General features: G+C 41.8%; 1 protein-coding gene across 5 annotated transcripts in view; it reads right to left on the reverse strand.

Moving 5' to 3' along the window:
• MGME1 (mitochondrial genome maintenance exonuclease 1) overlaps window positions 1-16456 on the reverse strand; it is a 318759-nt gene that overhangs the window by 151981 nt on the left and 150322 nt on the right. The gene's annotated exons all lie outside the window — the stretch shown is intronic.

A 16456-nucleotide genomic window follows, 5' to 3' on the forward strand; every position in this document is an offset into this window, starting at 1 on the left:
TTTTTGTGCCATCAAAATAAGAAACAAAATACACCACATATATTTTAACAACGGTTGTTTCGATTTTTTAAATGAATCAAATGTGTCTCCATTCAAGAGTCTTCCTGTGCCTTGACTGCACGCCCACCGGCCCATCCATCCCACCCCCCTCTATCAAAGGTGGTTTGCGCCAGTGGATGCGCGCTGTCAGGGGCGCAAACGGCCAAGGTGCCAAACAGCATGTACACTTGAAAAGGTATCCCACACCCAGGGGCAATTGCTCACATGGCCTCCTCAGACCCCGTGTCTCCAGGCAGGCCACCCCTGAAGCAGGCCGCCCCCCTGCAATCCACATAAGTGTGTCTCCATTCAGCAGTCTTCCTGTGTCTTGCCTGCACGCCCACCAGCCCCCGATCAAAGGCGGTTCGCACCTAGGGATGAGCGCTGCCACGGTGTGCTGTCAGGGGCGATAACGGCTAAGGTCAAACACCATGTACACTTCAAAAGGTATCCCACGCCCAGGGGCCATTGCTCACATGGCCTCCTCAGAGCCCGTGTCTCCGGCCAGGACCCCCGCTCACGCTGGCCGGCCCCCGGCAAACCACATAATACCACGACATGCACACGCATTCATTCCCAAACACACCCCTGTTTCTAATACTTTATAAAACCACTTGATATGTCTCATGAGAACATCTTTGTGCTTTGCAAGTCAACTCCTGAACATGCTACCGGAGAACCACTGAGATCTATGCTAATCTGCTCGTCGTGGTGCTATCTGTGAACTTCTGTGACCGCTTCGAGCAAACTCGTCAGTGTGCTACCTGTGGCCATCTACCTGTTCTCCTGCAACATACTGCTCGGCTTGCTGAATCCAACTGTTTGTTGGTCAAGGTAAGGCCATGTATCCTAGTCATATTTCGGTGATTTTTAAATTTCTATCTATTTGCGAGTAGAGTACTCAATAGTGCTATGTTCATTGTTCTCATTGCTATTGACTTGAGTTTCAATTGTTATGCTATCAATAGATCTATTTATTTCCATCTGTGTCAATTGTCATCGAATTGCATCCTTCGCGGGTCCTGTCTATAATGTAAGCATGTTTCCTTCTCGTGCAAGACAGAACATCCAAGGGACGAGTCACATGTTCAGAGTTTAGTCACATCATTTATAAATGTCTGCAACTTATTCAAATACTAAACCGCACATGATGAACTGGTATAGTTCCGGCGACCAAAACAAACCTTGCATTGAACATTGTATGATTCATTTACTTTATCACGTTTTTATTCATCAAGATTGTATAATAATGTCGATATTTACTTTTCAGAAGTTTCAACAATGCCTGCCTGTTCGATTAGCGGTTGCCCTTCGAAGACCCATGCTAAATCTGAAGGCACTACAATGCATGTATTCCCGAAAACTGTTGATCGAATAAGAGAATGGGTCAGACATTGCTGATATCCAATGGTTGAGCTGGAAAGTAGAGTCCAATAAGTCTTAGAGGACAAGAGGGGTGATCGATACCACCTCTGCAGCCGGCACTTTTCCTCGAACATGTATGCCACATAATGGGTAACAAAGAAGAATAAACGGCGAACGACACGAAAATTGCTTGCAAACGCTATTCCCACTCTATTCGTCCACATTCTGCCAATGGTGAGTCAAGTGTCCGGATTTAGCTTTAGGCCTTGCGGTAGTGTGTAGGTAGCCGAATGGATTAATTGATATTTTAGGTTTTGTGTCCCTTGTAATACTTTCGACATTGATATGAGTGTATAGCTTTTTGAATAATGACATTTAGCAATATATTCTTTTTCGATTTCATAATCCACGAACGAAATCTATTTATGGGCACAGGGAACTGTGCTATATTGTGCATTTTCAATAGCATTATTCTCAAGTATCCTGTCGCCTTACATGGCAATTTTTAATATTGGCATTTCATTATCAAACAATAATTTACCTTTACAACTGCTTGACTATCCACTGAATCTGAAGCAAGAACATTCTACATCCGTGATGTGCTGGCAGTTATCAACCACTTCTAGCGTGTACCAGGTAATCTTACTTGGCTATTCCGCTACAGACTTGTTTTATGCATGTCAAGTAATAGTTTTTATGTATCGTGTAATTATTTTACCGAATCTTTGGTTAGTGCTTTACAATTGATATACACCTTAGTTATCATCCACTGGTGTTTGCTTTCAGTTATAATTAGTGTTATCTATACTAATGCAAGTACTGTCTTTCAGGGAGATGCTGAAGTGTCCACCACATTGACAACATCCCTAGATGTTCTTCAGCAGCACGAGGTATGGATACTGACACCTCCATCCAACTAGATCATCAGAGCTGGAATACTTGTTGTTTGATTGTTCTTCACAATGTTTCATTCGTGGTTAGCCATTGATATGTACCTGTGCGGTCAACCCCAAGTGTGTGTTATGTTTTCAATATTGTAATTCTTCTAATGCAAGTACTATGTTTCAGGCAGTTGGAGCGTCAACCCCTGCACTTGATGCTGAGCCTGACATTCAAGTAATTCCAGGGGAAGTGGAAGCGGGATCATGCGTATACGAATCGGCGCGACAGCTTTCGGAAGTGCGCACTACATTTACAACAACCATAGATATTCTTCAGCAGCACGAGGTATGGATACTGAGAGCACCATCGAGCGTGATCATATAACGTGATTCCATTTGCTATACTTTCTTCCCTATTAACGCAAGTACTGTGTTTCAGGGAGACGACGGAGCTTCCACTACAATCACAACATCCCATTTAGATGATGCAGATGTAAAGAAATCGGAGAAATAAGTCGATTAAATCGGATCATATTTAATCCATTGATTCTTTTAGACAATGCATCATTTGTGGTTATCTATTTATTGGTACCTGGGCCGTCGACCCCAAACGTGTGTATTGCTTACAATATTGAAAACCATACTAATGCAAGTACTGTGTTTTAGGGAGTTGCTGAGGCGCCCTCTCCAATAATATCATTCATGGCAGTCTATACAGAGCCACAGGTATGAATACTGACAGTTCCATGGAACTAGATCATCAGAGCTCGAATACTTGTCGTTTGATTGTTCTAGACAATGTTTCATTCGTGTTTATCTATTGATATGTACCTGTGTGGTCGTCCTCACGTGTGTTTTATGTTTTCAATATTGTAATACATAGTAATGAAAGTACTATGTTTCAGGGAGTCGATGGAGCGTCATTCCGTGCTGTCTATGCGGCTCCAGGAAATATAGTTGTTGCAGCGGAAGAGGAAGGGAAGACATGCGGAAACGAATCGGAGCAACAGCGTGCATATGCTGAAGTTTGAGTCATGAAAGTTGCAAAGAAAAGAAACAAAATTAAGGTTAGTTACAAAGAGTTCATATTTTTAGAAATAGTTTTGTGCTGGGGACTATATTGATTTTTTTCTGTCAATTGTACTATACTTTATCTTGTGTTTAAACTGAACATCCCTTTTCCAATCTGTCCTCTAGTTACCCGTGGGTGTACGAACTATACATACACAGACAGTGAAGCAAATGAGAGATGTTGCTTGCCAGACCATTTACACTATGGAGGAACTATTAATTGAGGCGCAGCATGTTCAGACTCGAGATGCTCATGTCCAATGGCCAGAACATGAATTGAATGTGTCCGGAGAATCCAGCAAGGTTTTATTGGACCATTGCGACAGTGCGAATGCACCACCACAAGATGATGATACTGGATGTATTGAAGATAGCTCTGAAGTAGTCGCAGATCAATTCACACAATCTACATGAGCAAAATAAATGCCACCCAAAAAGCTGTCGACATTGTTGTGTTCTCCCATCAATGTTGAAGTAACAGATGTTGAATTGACAGAGAATGAACCAGCAGCAGTATTCACCGACGCATCAGAACTTGATATCAGTGATATTTCGTTCAATTCTGGTGATATGTCCGTATCGATACAGTCCGAAACAACTTTGACGCCGGATGATAGACTAATGAAAGAGGGCAAATACATAGTATTCGACAGTTGTTTGATGGATATTATAAGTATGCTGAAATGTGGGCGTTCAGTTGGAGGGGAAGTATGTGGGAAGCCATTGATTCATGTGACTCGTCAAAAACAAGGCAGTAACATCATAATACAACCGCCTGTAGATTAAATCATACGTTCTCATGGTCTGCACAACCGATGCTGGGTAAACTGCCAGCAGGCAATCTACTGTGTGCAGCTGCCTCACTTTTTAGTGGGTCCAGTTTTAGAAGGTTAGAGTCTTTCTTTCAGTTTGTGGGACTCCATTTCATTTCTAAAACGCAGTACTACAAATTCCAACATGATTATCTATTTCCGGCCATTAGTGATGCTTGGAAAATTGAACAATTGTCGATAGAAAGTACATTCGAAGGCAAACTATTCAGGCTTGCCGGCGATGGACAGTGCGACAGACGTGGATTTTCTGCCAAGTACTGCACCTACCACTTTCAGGACATGGATAGTAAGAAAATTGTGAGTTCAGTGGTTGTGCAGGTGTCCCAATGTAAATCCTCAGTAGCCATGGAGAAACTAGGATTTATAAATTCATTGGAATATCTACAATCTAGGGGAATGCACATCGACCTCATAGCCATGGAAAGACACGTTTCAATAGCCAAGACAATGAGAGAGCAGTTCCCACATATTAAACATCAATTTGACGTATGGCATCTTGCTAAATCAATCAATAGGAAAATCTCGGCTGCAGGGAAAAAAAAGGTTTGGAAAGTATTTCACAGTGGTCCCAGTCTATCAGCAACCATCTTTGGTGGAGCTCCAAAACTTGTGAAGGGTCAGTGGAAATCCTACTTGAAAAATTGCGGTCACTGATGCACCACTGTACCAACGTTCACCGCTGGACAGAAAACCAACATTTCCACCAATGTGAACATGGCCCTTTGTCCACAGAGGAGGCACGGAAAAAGAAGAAATGGTTGATTTCATCTTCACCTACACACAAAGCCATTGAGAAGATTGTTTTCGATAAAACTCTATCAAGAGATTTGATGGGACTGACGGAATTCTGTCACACAGGAGGTTTGGAGGTGTTCCACAATAAATGCCTAACGTACAGGCCAAAGCGATTGCATTTCGGCATACAGGGCATGAAACATAGGACTCTACTAGCGGTCTTGGCCCATAACGAGAATGCGTGCCGTGAAAAATCTAGGACTACGGGAAATGTAGGGATGTCTCGCTACACTCCGGCCTTTGCAAAAAGAAGTAAGAAATGGGTGGTGAAACCAGTATATGAGGAAATGGAGTTCGACTTTGTTAAAGGCCTTATTGTTACTGTACTAGAGAAGCACAGACATGGAATTTTGAGCGTTTCTGTGCACAGTACTGATGCATTGCCAACAAACAATGCCAATGTGCCATGTCCACCCAAAGCAGAGCTTGTTGAGAAGTACAAATCCCGGTTTAAAACATCGTAATCTGATTGTCTTTTTGAAAAAAATGTTATTTTACAATGTACATACAAAGTATGCTAACCCTAACCCCTCCCTTCAATATCCTGGGTGGCGAACAATATGGGTGTTATCTTTGACTTCTCCCTCTATTCACCTCATATCACTGACCTTGTGAATATGTGTATGTATATATTTTTGTTGCTGTAACTAAGTTTTGCAATCTCATGTAAATGCTGCGCACTGTTAACTGAGGGGAGGCTTGCGCATTGCAAATAATAAAACAAACAATAAATCTCACTTTCAACTCAACTCCTGGGGTACTTTATACTTTCCCTGACCTTCCACCAGATAGTCAGTGTCTCCATAGTTATGGTTCTCTAGGGCTGCAAAGCTCGCGCACAACGAGCACAAAATTGGGGGCCTTGGAACGCGCCAAGCGAGACGTTGGAGATGGGAGAGAAGCCAGTTTGCATTTGCACATTGAGGCCTAGTACAAAGATGGAGTCCAAAATTCAAGTTCTCACAGATGGCTTTACACGGGATGTTGCAAAGTAAGAATGTATGCTCATGCAGAGTGAAGGTCAGAGGCTTTGATTTTTTGCTCGCGGGCTGAAGAGGCCCGCAACTAGCACTGGCAGTAGAAGGTTCTATTGTTTTTTGACCTTGAGAGACAGGGACCATGCCGAATGCACTTCATTTGAAGGAGGAGTACAATAACGTAAGAGACGATAAGGATGAAAATTCTGAAACTGCACCGAATTTAATGATAGTTCAGTATATAAAAATCGTTGGCACGAACACAGTGGGATTTACGGACTGCATTACGCAGAGACACAATGGAAATGGCAAATATAATGGAAGTAACTCTTTAGAGACTTTTATACCGGAATGAAGAATTAATGAATGAATTAATGATTGAAGAGAAATGAAAACATTAGTGGGATCGTCTTTCGACCGGGCTCATGGGCATGCATGTGCCCATTCGACACGCATGTAGACAAACAGCCGTTTCTCAGTGGTTCAACGCTAAAAAATCATTACATTGTCTGTTAACCTCGATTTCTTTAGTCAGTTTTTGCACTGCTTTTAGAGCCGAACATACTCCATTGCACTATCCTCGCAAGCAAATAGTTTCAGCTCGGCCGTAATAAATAAAATGAATAATAGTAATAAAGATCAGCTGGTGAGACTTATTTCAATTTTTATGTTTTCTAAACAGGTACATCCTACCGTACTGCTACTGTCACCTATTCCAGACCCCGGTTGAGGGATTTTTTAATCGCCAGCTGCAGCTTCTTGTAAACAACTGCACAACGTTGACTATTTTATGAGACGATCGCCAATGGCCCATATGCCCTTACGCAGTACTAGCAGCTAGAAGCAACATATCAACCTTTACGATGGCCGAGTGCCTAGTTGATGGAACAGCCTTGTGGTTCACCGTGCGACCAAAGTGCTTCTTTTAACAAAAACCAACACCCTGTGTACCATAAAGGAACAGCGCGTGACTCACGATAAACTTTAGAGGATTTGCGGATCGAGAGCAAAGAAAAAAAATTCCATTCCGATTTAATATGCCAATTGCTGAATTTTCTCTAAACATTTAATGTCAAATAAATGTACTTTACCAAATGTACCATATTGCTGTTTGATTTTAAAGTACAGTTTCATATTCCGTATTGTGGCGCGCTGTGTTGTGAGTTGATCTGTTTTGGTTTCCGAGTTCTGTGTGAAGTTGCGTAGAAGACGACTGGGCGCGTTTGCCTATGCAGCACAGTAACGTCACAGAGAGAGGCGTGGAATATGAATGTTTTGATAATGTCAGGCTCCGGGGATATGATTTAGTGCTGCAAAAGCAGGTCAGCCAGGGTGATGGGGCAAGTGATAGGATTATCACAAAATGGCAGCGTCCTGGTGTCTGTTTTCGCATGCGTTTAATGGACGAAAACTCGGGTAAGGTCCATAGGAAAGTTTTCTAAAATCGAGCGCCTTAGGCTTAAAAACACATGGCTGACCCGTAGGGACAATAACATTTTCTGACCGAACCATTCCTTTAATTAATCATGTAAAATTGTCATTAAAAACTCCTCAACAGAAAGAACTATACTACATGTCTCTGTTACAACTTTTCAAACTATGGAGAAAAGAGGAAGACATACTAGATAACTATGACTGCTATGAAGATGCTTTCAAAGCAAATGAAAGCGCTATCACCGATGTGAACTTTACGCAGTACACAATGTTACACAATGAGCAGCAACAGGAAAAAGAACTTCAGGCCCAACTAGATAAGGACTCTTCCGACAGTAGTCAACCTTCTGTAACAGGAAGTCAAGAACCACTAGGACAACCACTAATAGCAAATGAGGCTGAGGTAGCTATGGCAGAAGTAGAAAACACCATGTATCAGCATCAAGAAGATACAGAAGACTTAACTGTACAACAAGAAAAACTTTAACAACGATCAGCGCACCATTATTGAAGACGTAACAAAACAAATTGTACATGGTGTACAACACGAAAATAAAGAATGTACCTGCCAAAATTACAAACCTATACTGCTCTACGTCAGTGGTGAAGCTGGATCAGGGAAAACATTCTTAATCAAAATCATCAGCAAGTTCCTTCAACAATTGACAAACAACAAAGTGTCAGCTGTTGTAACGGCCCCCACAGGTTTAGCTGCCTTTAACATAGGCTTAACACCGATTACTACTGCTTCCAGTAGAGCATCAAAATAAATTAGACTACTACAAACTTTCTGCAGAAGCTGCAATGGAATTATGCAGAGTATTGAAACAAATGAAAATGCTACTTATAGATGAAGTGAGCATGGTCTCCAACCTAATGTTGGCTTTGATTAATCTCAGATTGCAGGAAGTACTTAAAAGTAACAACGAAGAACTCTTTGCAGGGAAACACATTATCGTTTTCGGAGATCTTCTACAATTGACACCAGTGAAAGGTGAACCGATTTTTAAAACCTTAGGCTACAAACTCTGCCGGAAAACTATTTGTAGCATAGGTAATGTTAATCTTTGGCAACATTTCCAATATAGAGAATTAACTGAGAACATGCGGCAATCTGCAGATCTCACTTATGCCATCATCTTAAAAAGTATTAGAGTTGGTCTATTATCGCAAAAAGCACAAGTTGTATTGAAAAACCGGAACATACATGCACTTTAGGGCGACGATGCATATGCAACTGATGTTATGGAACAAATAGCGCATAAAAAAGTCAATTGTATGGCCTTAATGCCAACTCTTGCAAGCGGTTTCAAATTCAATGAAACAATGTTAAATAAAGAAATGCAACCAATACTGGAAATTGGCGCCACAGACAAACTAGACGTACATGGTATGACAGTACCCATGTGTGAGCAAGCCACAACAAGACTAAATAGTTTAGAAAATTCAATCTCCACCACAGCTGGGTTGGAAGAAATATTGAAATTATCCTTAAATTGTAGAGTAATGCTTAAAAGTAACCTTGACGTAGAGCAAGGGCTAGTTAATGGGGCACTGGGCACAGTTGTTGGCTTTCAATCATGCCCACATGATAGCAACATTCAGTTTGTCAATTTTTGCTTTGATAACGTTTCAGAAGTGAAAAGGATAGGGCGCTCAATTGCTCGATTCCTTCTCTTCAGAGACATGTATGTACGTGTATGTAGAGAGCAATTTTCGCTAACTCCTGCATATGCAGTTACCATTCATAAATCCCAAGGTCTTACCCTAGACAAAGCATTGATATAGCAAACACAGTCTTTAAGGAAGGCATGAGCTACGTAGCATTATCACGCTACGTACACTTGACCGTCTATTGCTAATGAACTTTGATGCAAGTAAAGTCAAAGCTGATATTCCTTGCATTCTAGAATACAATAGATTACGTTCACTGTACACCCCTCATCTGAAACAATACCCTGTTCCAGATAAAGTAAAACGTGGTAAAAGAAAACTAAATGAAACAGAAATGCAACAGAATTCAAGAGCAAATTCCGGAAAGAAAAGAAAAGAAGCTTAAGTTTCATCAATTACCGCAAACATAGAAGAACATATTAGGGAATGTAAACCAGGGACGTTGACAAAGAAGCAACAGAAATTCCGAAAGATGCACTCAGGTACAGAACTTGCTGGACCATTCAAATTTGCAAATGAAAGTAGGTTAAGTTGCTATGCAAATGTAGCAATGAATATTCTATTTCAATTGCCACCAATTGTTAACAATATTTACCTGCACAGTACAGCCCAATTGTGTTTGCAAATGTTAGTGCTGCATAGAAATGCAACAGGCAATCCTGACAACACATACAGTGTTCATGGAGTAAGGCAATAATTGGACGACTGTATTGGAATGGTAAGATTCACTATGAACTTCCAAGAATGTACATACTATTATTATTGGAAAACAGAAGCATACCTGTAAATTAAATCTTCCAGATTTCGTACATGTGGAAACATACATGCACTTTCTGTAGCAAAGTGATACAGGAAGAAATCCAAAATGAGTGATTTGTGTATGTTTCCATACCAAATTGTGAGAGCATTCCATTTCAGCAACTTGTACAAAATGCAAACCATGGCAGATTATGTACTATTTGCAATTCAGACAATCGCTCCACCTTACTGATACAATCACATAGTGCCTACATAATACTTATGTTTCTACGTTATAATGCAGATGGCACCAAAAACAACTGCAAACTGACTGGATTCACACACGGTCAAGTGTCACTTGGAATGAAAACCTTTACAACAGTAGGTATAATCTACCATGCAGGAGCTACAACCAATGCAGGTCACTACACTGCATACATTAAAAAGAATTGTGGATGGTTTGAATGTAATGACAGCACCATTACTCTAAAGCAGAGATTGCCAGCTAATCTTACAAATGCGTATTTAATGTTCTTAAAGCCAAAATGTACGAAATAATGTGTACTTCAAGATTTATTTTTAAAAAATTATGTGAAAGACTACAAACAGTTAGAATATGCCAACAGGTATCTAACTACCCAAGAGGATGTAAGAATGACACAAATAAATGAATATCACAGATCGTTGGGAACAAATGCACAGGTAGAATACGCCTACAGGTATCTAACTGTTAAAAATTGGCAGAAAGGCAACCAACATAACATTAATGGGAAAGATGAAGGAAACGGGATATAACAACAACACAAATTAATGAATATCACAAAGCTGTAGGAACACATGCACAGTTAGAATATGCCTACAGGTATCTAACTGGTGGTAAAAATCGGCAGGAAGGCAACAAACATAACATTGATCAGAAAGATGAAGGAAACACTCAAAGGAAACAAGGAAGTAGTTAGTACCATAGTAAATGAAGGATTTTTTTCCCCAGACCCAAAGATTAGAAAAGCAAACACAGAAACTGAGCGCAATGCACAGTACACTGGTTTGTAAACTAAATATGAGGGTAAAAAAATAAAAAAAATAAAAAGGTAAACTGTCTATTAAGCAATGTAGTAAATTTTCTAAAAATGCAAAGACTAACATACCTGTTTCTTTTATCACAGAAATAGAAAAAGGGATACTTTCGCCAAATGCGAGAACCATTTAAAAATTGTATGTAGATTCTGAACAAAGTAAGGAGTAAGTATATTGGCAGTCATTTTCTACACATGCCAATCTACACATCTAATCTGTGGTACTAATATGCTGCAGTGCCTGTAGGCTGGCCCTTGCATCTTCGGTGTGTAACCTACCATCTACGCCTTACGACCAAGGTACAAGGAGAATAGGTCCTAGCCACAACCATCACTTCATATCAAAACCATGGTCCTTGTAAATTAGCTACTTATAAATTTACTTTTCGGACCATCGTCTGCAGCCATGCAGACAAGGCACTAGGGTGTCCACACAACTAGCGCATTACACCACACCCATATTCACTTGTAACTCCAATGCTTATCACTTCAGTCTTGGGTGCATGGCCTTTGGGCATGCAGTCAAGAGTCTGGGTCCTGGCTAGAAACACCACAGCATATCAGAACCATTGTGCCTTGTCATTTTACTATGTACAAACTTGGTTTTGGGGGCCTGGCCTTTGGCCAGTCTCCCAAAACGCTGCACCCTCCCTACAACCATCTTAATGATGTTGCATAGTACAAGTGTACCAATAGCTGTTATATGGTGCAGTAGTTTGTAGCCACAGGCTACAGAGGGGAGTATGAGGCCATAGCATTATGAATGTATGGGTATACAGTATTTAAAATGCATAGTTACTTACAACTGCACTGCTGATTACTTTGTTCAAATAGTGTTCAAATACTCTGCATTCTGGCCAATACTACCACACCATATGACATCCATTGTGGCATATAAGTACACTACGAACAAATGTACTTTTGTGGGCATGGCCTTCAGCCATGCACCCATGATTGCAGCCCCTCCCCACAGCTGCCAGAGTGATGCACTACCACACCATATCGTACCCATTGTGCTTTGTAAGTACACTAGATATAACTGTGCTGTTGGGTGCATGGTCTGCGGCCATGCACTCATGACTGCAGACTTTCCCCACAGCCACCTCACTGATGTTGAATACTAGGGGTGTCTCTGTAGCTCTGAAATGCTGCACTGTTTGTGTGCAGGGCCTAAAATGTTAGGTGTATGGCCATACATTTCAATATATGGTTGTGAAGTGTCTTATAACTCCAGTTCTTACAAGTTTCCTGTTGGGTGCATGCTTGGGTGTATGGCATATAGCCTGCAACCATGCACCCAAAAGTACACATCTTGTCCACAACCACCGCACTACATGAAACCCATGTGGGTTTATAAGTGAAGAGGTTATAGCTTTATTGTTGGGGGCATGGCCTTCAGCCTTGCCCCCAAGAGTACACACACTCCCCACAACCAGGCAATTAATACGCATTAGTAAGGGGGTATCCATGGGTGTGACATGCTGAAGTGTTGGTGGCCAGGGCCTAGAGTTTTGGAAGTAAGGCCTTCGGCCGACGGCCATGCATCCAAGACTCTAGGCCCTGGCCACAACCGCCGTAGCATGTGCCACCCAAAAAGTATTGCAATTACGGCATGGTGTCAATTTCAATGTTCCCTAACACCACACGTATCCTTACAACTGTTACAAGTTCCCTGTGCACTGCATGGTCTGAAATATGGCCCTTATTGGACCCCTCCTTTTCTGTGCGTACAAGGAGGACATAGAAAATACATCATGAAGAAGGTAAGTGTGTTATTGGGTGCATGGCTTTCCGCCATGCACCCAAGACTACAGAGTCTCCCCACAACCACCTCAGTGATGTGTGGTAGTGGGGGTTTTCTATAGGTGTGGTATCCTTCAGTGCTTCTGGCCAGAGGCTTCATTCCTAGCTGTATGTCCATAGATCTTACATGGGATGCGTGTGCAGTGGCTTCCACGTCTAGTAGTTATAACTTTGTTCTTGGGTGCATGGCCTTTGGCCATGCACCCAAGATTGCACGCACACCCCACAACCACTGGCATGTTGTCAATTTCAATGTTGGCTACCACTACGCGTGTGCTTTCAAAAGTTAGAAGTTTCCTGTCCACTGCATGGACTGAAGTGCTATCGTTATTACACCCCTCATTTTCTGTGCGTACAAGCTGTCCATGGAAAGTACATCATGAAGACCGACCCCAGAACAAATGCATTGATCACCCATGTCTTACTGTCTGAACCTTTCCCAACGGTCTGTGACACAGCAAAAGAGTTTTATAAATATAGCATATGTACGCTGGTTGATGCTCCGCTTTCAGCGGATCCAAGATGTCGGGCGCATCCAAACAATCTGACGCAGAACACGTCTCGCAGCAGCCAATGGACAGAGACGTCGCGTGTCCGCGGTCATGACACCAGCCCCTTAGCCAATCGGTATCTTGTCTGTGGATCGAACAGGGAAGTGTGACCACGAAGCAGACATAGATATTAATTTTTTCAGACCTACTTTTTGATAATTTTAAAGAAAAGTACTGCACAGAAGGTCACCAAATTTACAAAAGCATGCTTTCTGGACCAAGCCCCTGTACCTGCCTCAGATTTCGTGAAAATCCGTCCAGCGGTTTGAACTGTAGCCGTGTGCAAAGTTTTTCCCCCATTCAGTCTATGGGAAAAAAAAGACGTTTTGGGACCCCCTATAACTTTTGCCCCCCTAGACCAAACATATCCAGACTTTGCAAAACAATTCAGAGTGGTCCATATACATTTTTTGCAAAGTTTGGTAAGGATTCGTCCAGGGGGAGCAAAGTTTTAAGCCGCCCAAAAAGTGCTCTTCCTATGGAAACAGCAACTTAACCATAACTACACCCCCCCGAGCCCCCATCCGCCTCTCCAAGGAATTTCTGGGGTGCTGGGACCGCGTGGGAGCACCTTATCAAGATCTATGGATCTCATACCACTCCTCTACCCTCTCCGGTGCTTTATCTAATGAAATGGGACCCAAATTGCTAGACAGAACACCTCTGTGAGTTTTCCAAACTTTTTGAAACAAGCACACTGGTGACCCAAGTTAGAATCTGGTATATTATAGTCGCTGCTATTGCCAAGGATTTACCATATCGTTACAACTGTGATAACTCAGCAGAGATGTAGAACATAATTTAATAAAAAATAAATAAAGTATAGACAAAAAATGATCATGGTCTTTCTCATGAGAGAATTTGAAAGAGAAACATTATTGAGGACTACCGCCATGGAATGAAGAGAGCAATGTCCAATGGGATAATCTATAAATGTCTTGCCCCTTATCAACTCAAAATGTTGTTTCTAAAATTTCAGCCGTTGCTTTAAGACCAACACGATCGGGAGTGCTCAAAGGCTATAGAGGAGCCGCAGAAGAATATTGATATTAATTACTACAATGTCCCAGAGCCCGCACTCCTCAAATGTTTCTCCTTTGTGTTAACAGAGTTCAAGACGTAGGGATGTTACGGTAACAAGGTTTCAGTACCACAAGAACATTCTTTGTATGCAACCATGTTTTACAGTTTGCAGAACTAGCCATCTTTTTTGGACTCTGTATTTATTTCGGTTCCTGGGAAATATTTAGCTCCTTAGATTTTTTTTTAATTTTTTGTAAACGTTTATTTACATTTTGCATATGAAATGTACATTTCAAATATAAAATCGACAACAATGAAGCAAACAATTATCCAAAATGTCAGCACCACAACTATATACAAGCACAGTAAAAATATATACAATTTCAGAAACCCCCGCCTCCCCCCACCAACCCCCGCCTCCTCCCACCCATAAAAAAGTTTAGTGGAAAACCCGACACCTCTTTACATGTGTCCCATTTTGGATTATGTAAGGTAGAGTAGAGGGTTCATTTCACATAAATAAGCATTTCACATAAATAAGACAACCTCATCGGTTAGGACTCACAAAATGTAGCCCAATCGCTTTGGTGGGGACCTTTTCTTAATGAAGGGCGAGTACCATTTGCTCGGTGCTCGACCTTGCCGGCAACTATGGGGATATTTGAAACTTTTATGTGACATATACTACAGATAAACTTCATGTGCGTAAATGGCAGATAAAGGTTTCACTGTGCATGGATGGCCTTTGGGTGGCAGCATTGTACCAAACATGAATTCACTGGAATTGTTAAGTCACAAAATAACATATGACTCATTGTACTTACGAGACTAACCTATATAAGAAACTACTATTGAATACCAGCCATGTAACAATCAGCAACACGTATTGTTTCACTCCAATGAACCCGTTATAAAAGGGGTACTTGCTTTCAAGTGTATCAGATTCCGTTGGCAACCGTGTAGAGTGCATTATGCATGAAGGCCCACAATGGATGACAGCCCAGCCTGGGTAGTCCGCAGCCAAAGAAATGTTGGCAAGTAGAGCCTGATCCACAAATGTGGGCCCTGCTCTGGGACCTCAATCTCCCCTCGGGTGCCTCAGTAAGGACCACATCTGAACTTGGACTCGGAGTGAAACCCGATGCTACATTGGATTGCATTGTGCGAGCAGATTCCACCACTTTCAGGCGACTGCTCTGGGGCCCTGTGCGCCTTCCAGGAAAGGAATGGCTTGGGCCCTGTCCTACACTAGCAGCCACGACAAGCGCATGTTGTTCTGTAGATCACTGCCCATTCTCAGCAACTGCAGTTAATGTCTGGGACATGCTCTATCCTTGGACCAGCACACCCCAACGCTGGGAAACCAATGATGTCAGGTGCAGAGAAAGTTACTTAGACCTCGCTCATCAAAACGGCGAGCCATGTCAGCAGCTCATTTGCCCGCTTTCCTTACTGGCACTTTCATGTGTTGTTCACAATCTAATTGATGTGCCCAAGTCCTTGCAAGGGACACACTTTTAAAGAGACAGTGGAGTTGCTCTTCTGGGAGCTGAAATGTGAGCCCACAATCCACCCTGAGGACATAGGATTGAAGGGTGTCCGGTTAAAGTTTCGACTACAAAATGATCGAATGCAATAGGGTCGACACAATAGGAGCGTAAACAAAAGGGGCGATTTTTTTTTTTTTAATTATAAATATTTTTTTGGGTTTTGGTATAGGTAAAAAAAGTGGTTTTTAACACAAACAGACGTTGGAGGGGGGGGGGGGTGACACCCCCCAAAAAATCCTTTTGATTCAACCCTTTTGTCATTCGATCCTTTTGAGTCGATCCTTTCACCTATAACCGGCTTGAAGTATTCCAGTCCTAAATATCCTTCTATCATTTTAGTCTTACTCTGGTACTCTATATCCAGTACAGCCATGTTTCATTCTTCACAGAGGCTAATCAAATTCATTTTTCTATACCGTAATAGCATATCATGTATATGGCACCTTCTTCCCATGAACTGTGAATCATTATCTTGCTTTTCTTGGGCAATTTGCTGTCCGCTGAAAGAATGCATTATTCATTGTTGCGGGTTCTTTTTGTTCATATCCTATTATACCATCATGTCTGACAAAGCCCACCTTGAAGCCATATCCTCTGAAAGTAGCTCACATGACCAGCGTGTGAGCACCAACTTGCATACAGCCTT

This window comes from Ambystoma mexicanum, chromosome 4q (assembly GCF_040938575.1).
Source record: "Ambystoma mexicanum isolate Mex_15411 chromosome 4q, UKY_AmexF1_1, whole genome shotgun sequence".
Classification (NCBI taxonomy): Eukaryota; Metazoa; Chordata; class Amphibia; order Caudata; family Ambystomatidae; genus Ambystoma; species Ambystoma mexicanum.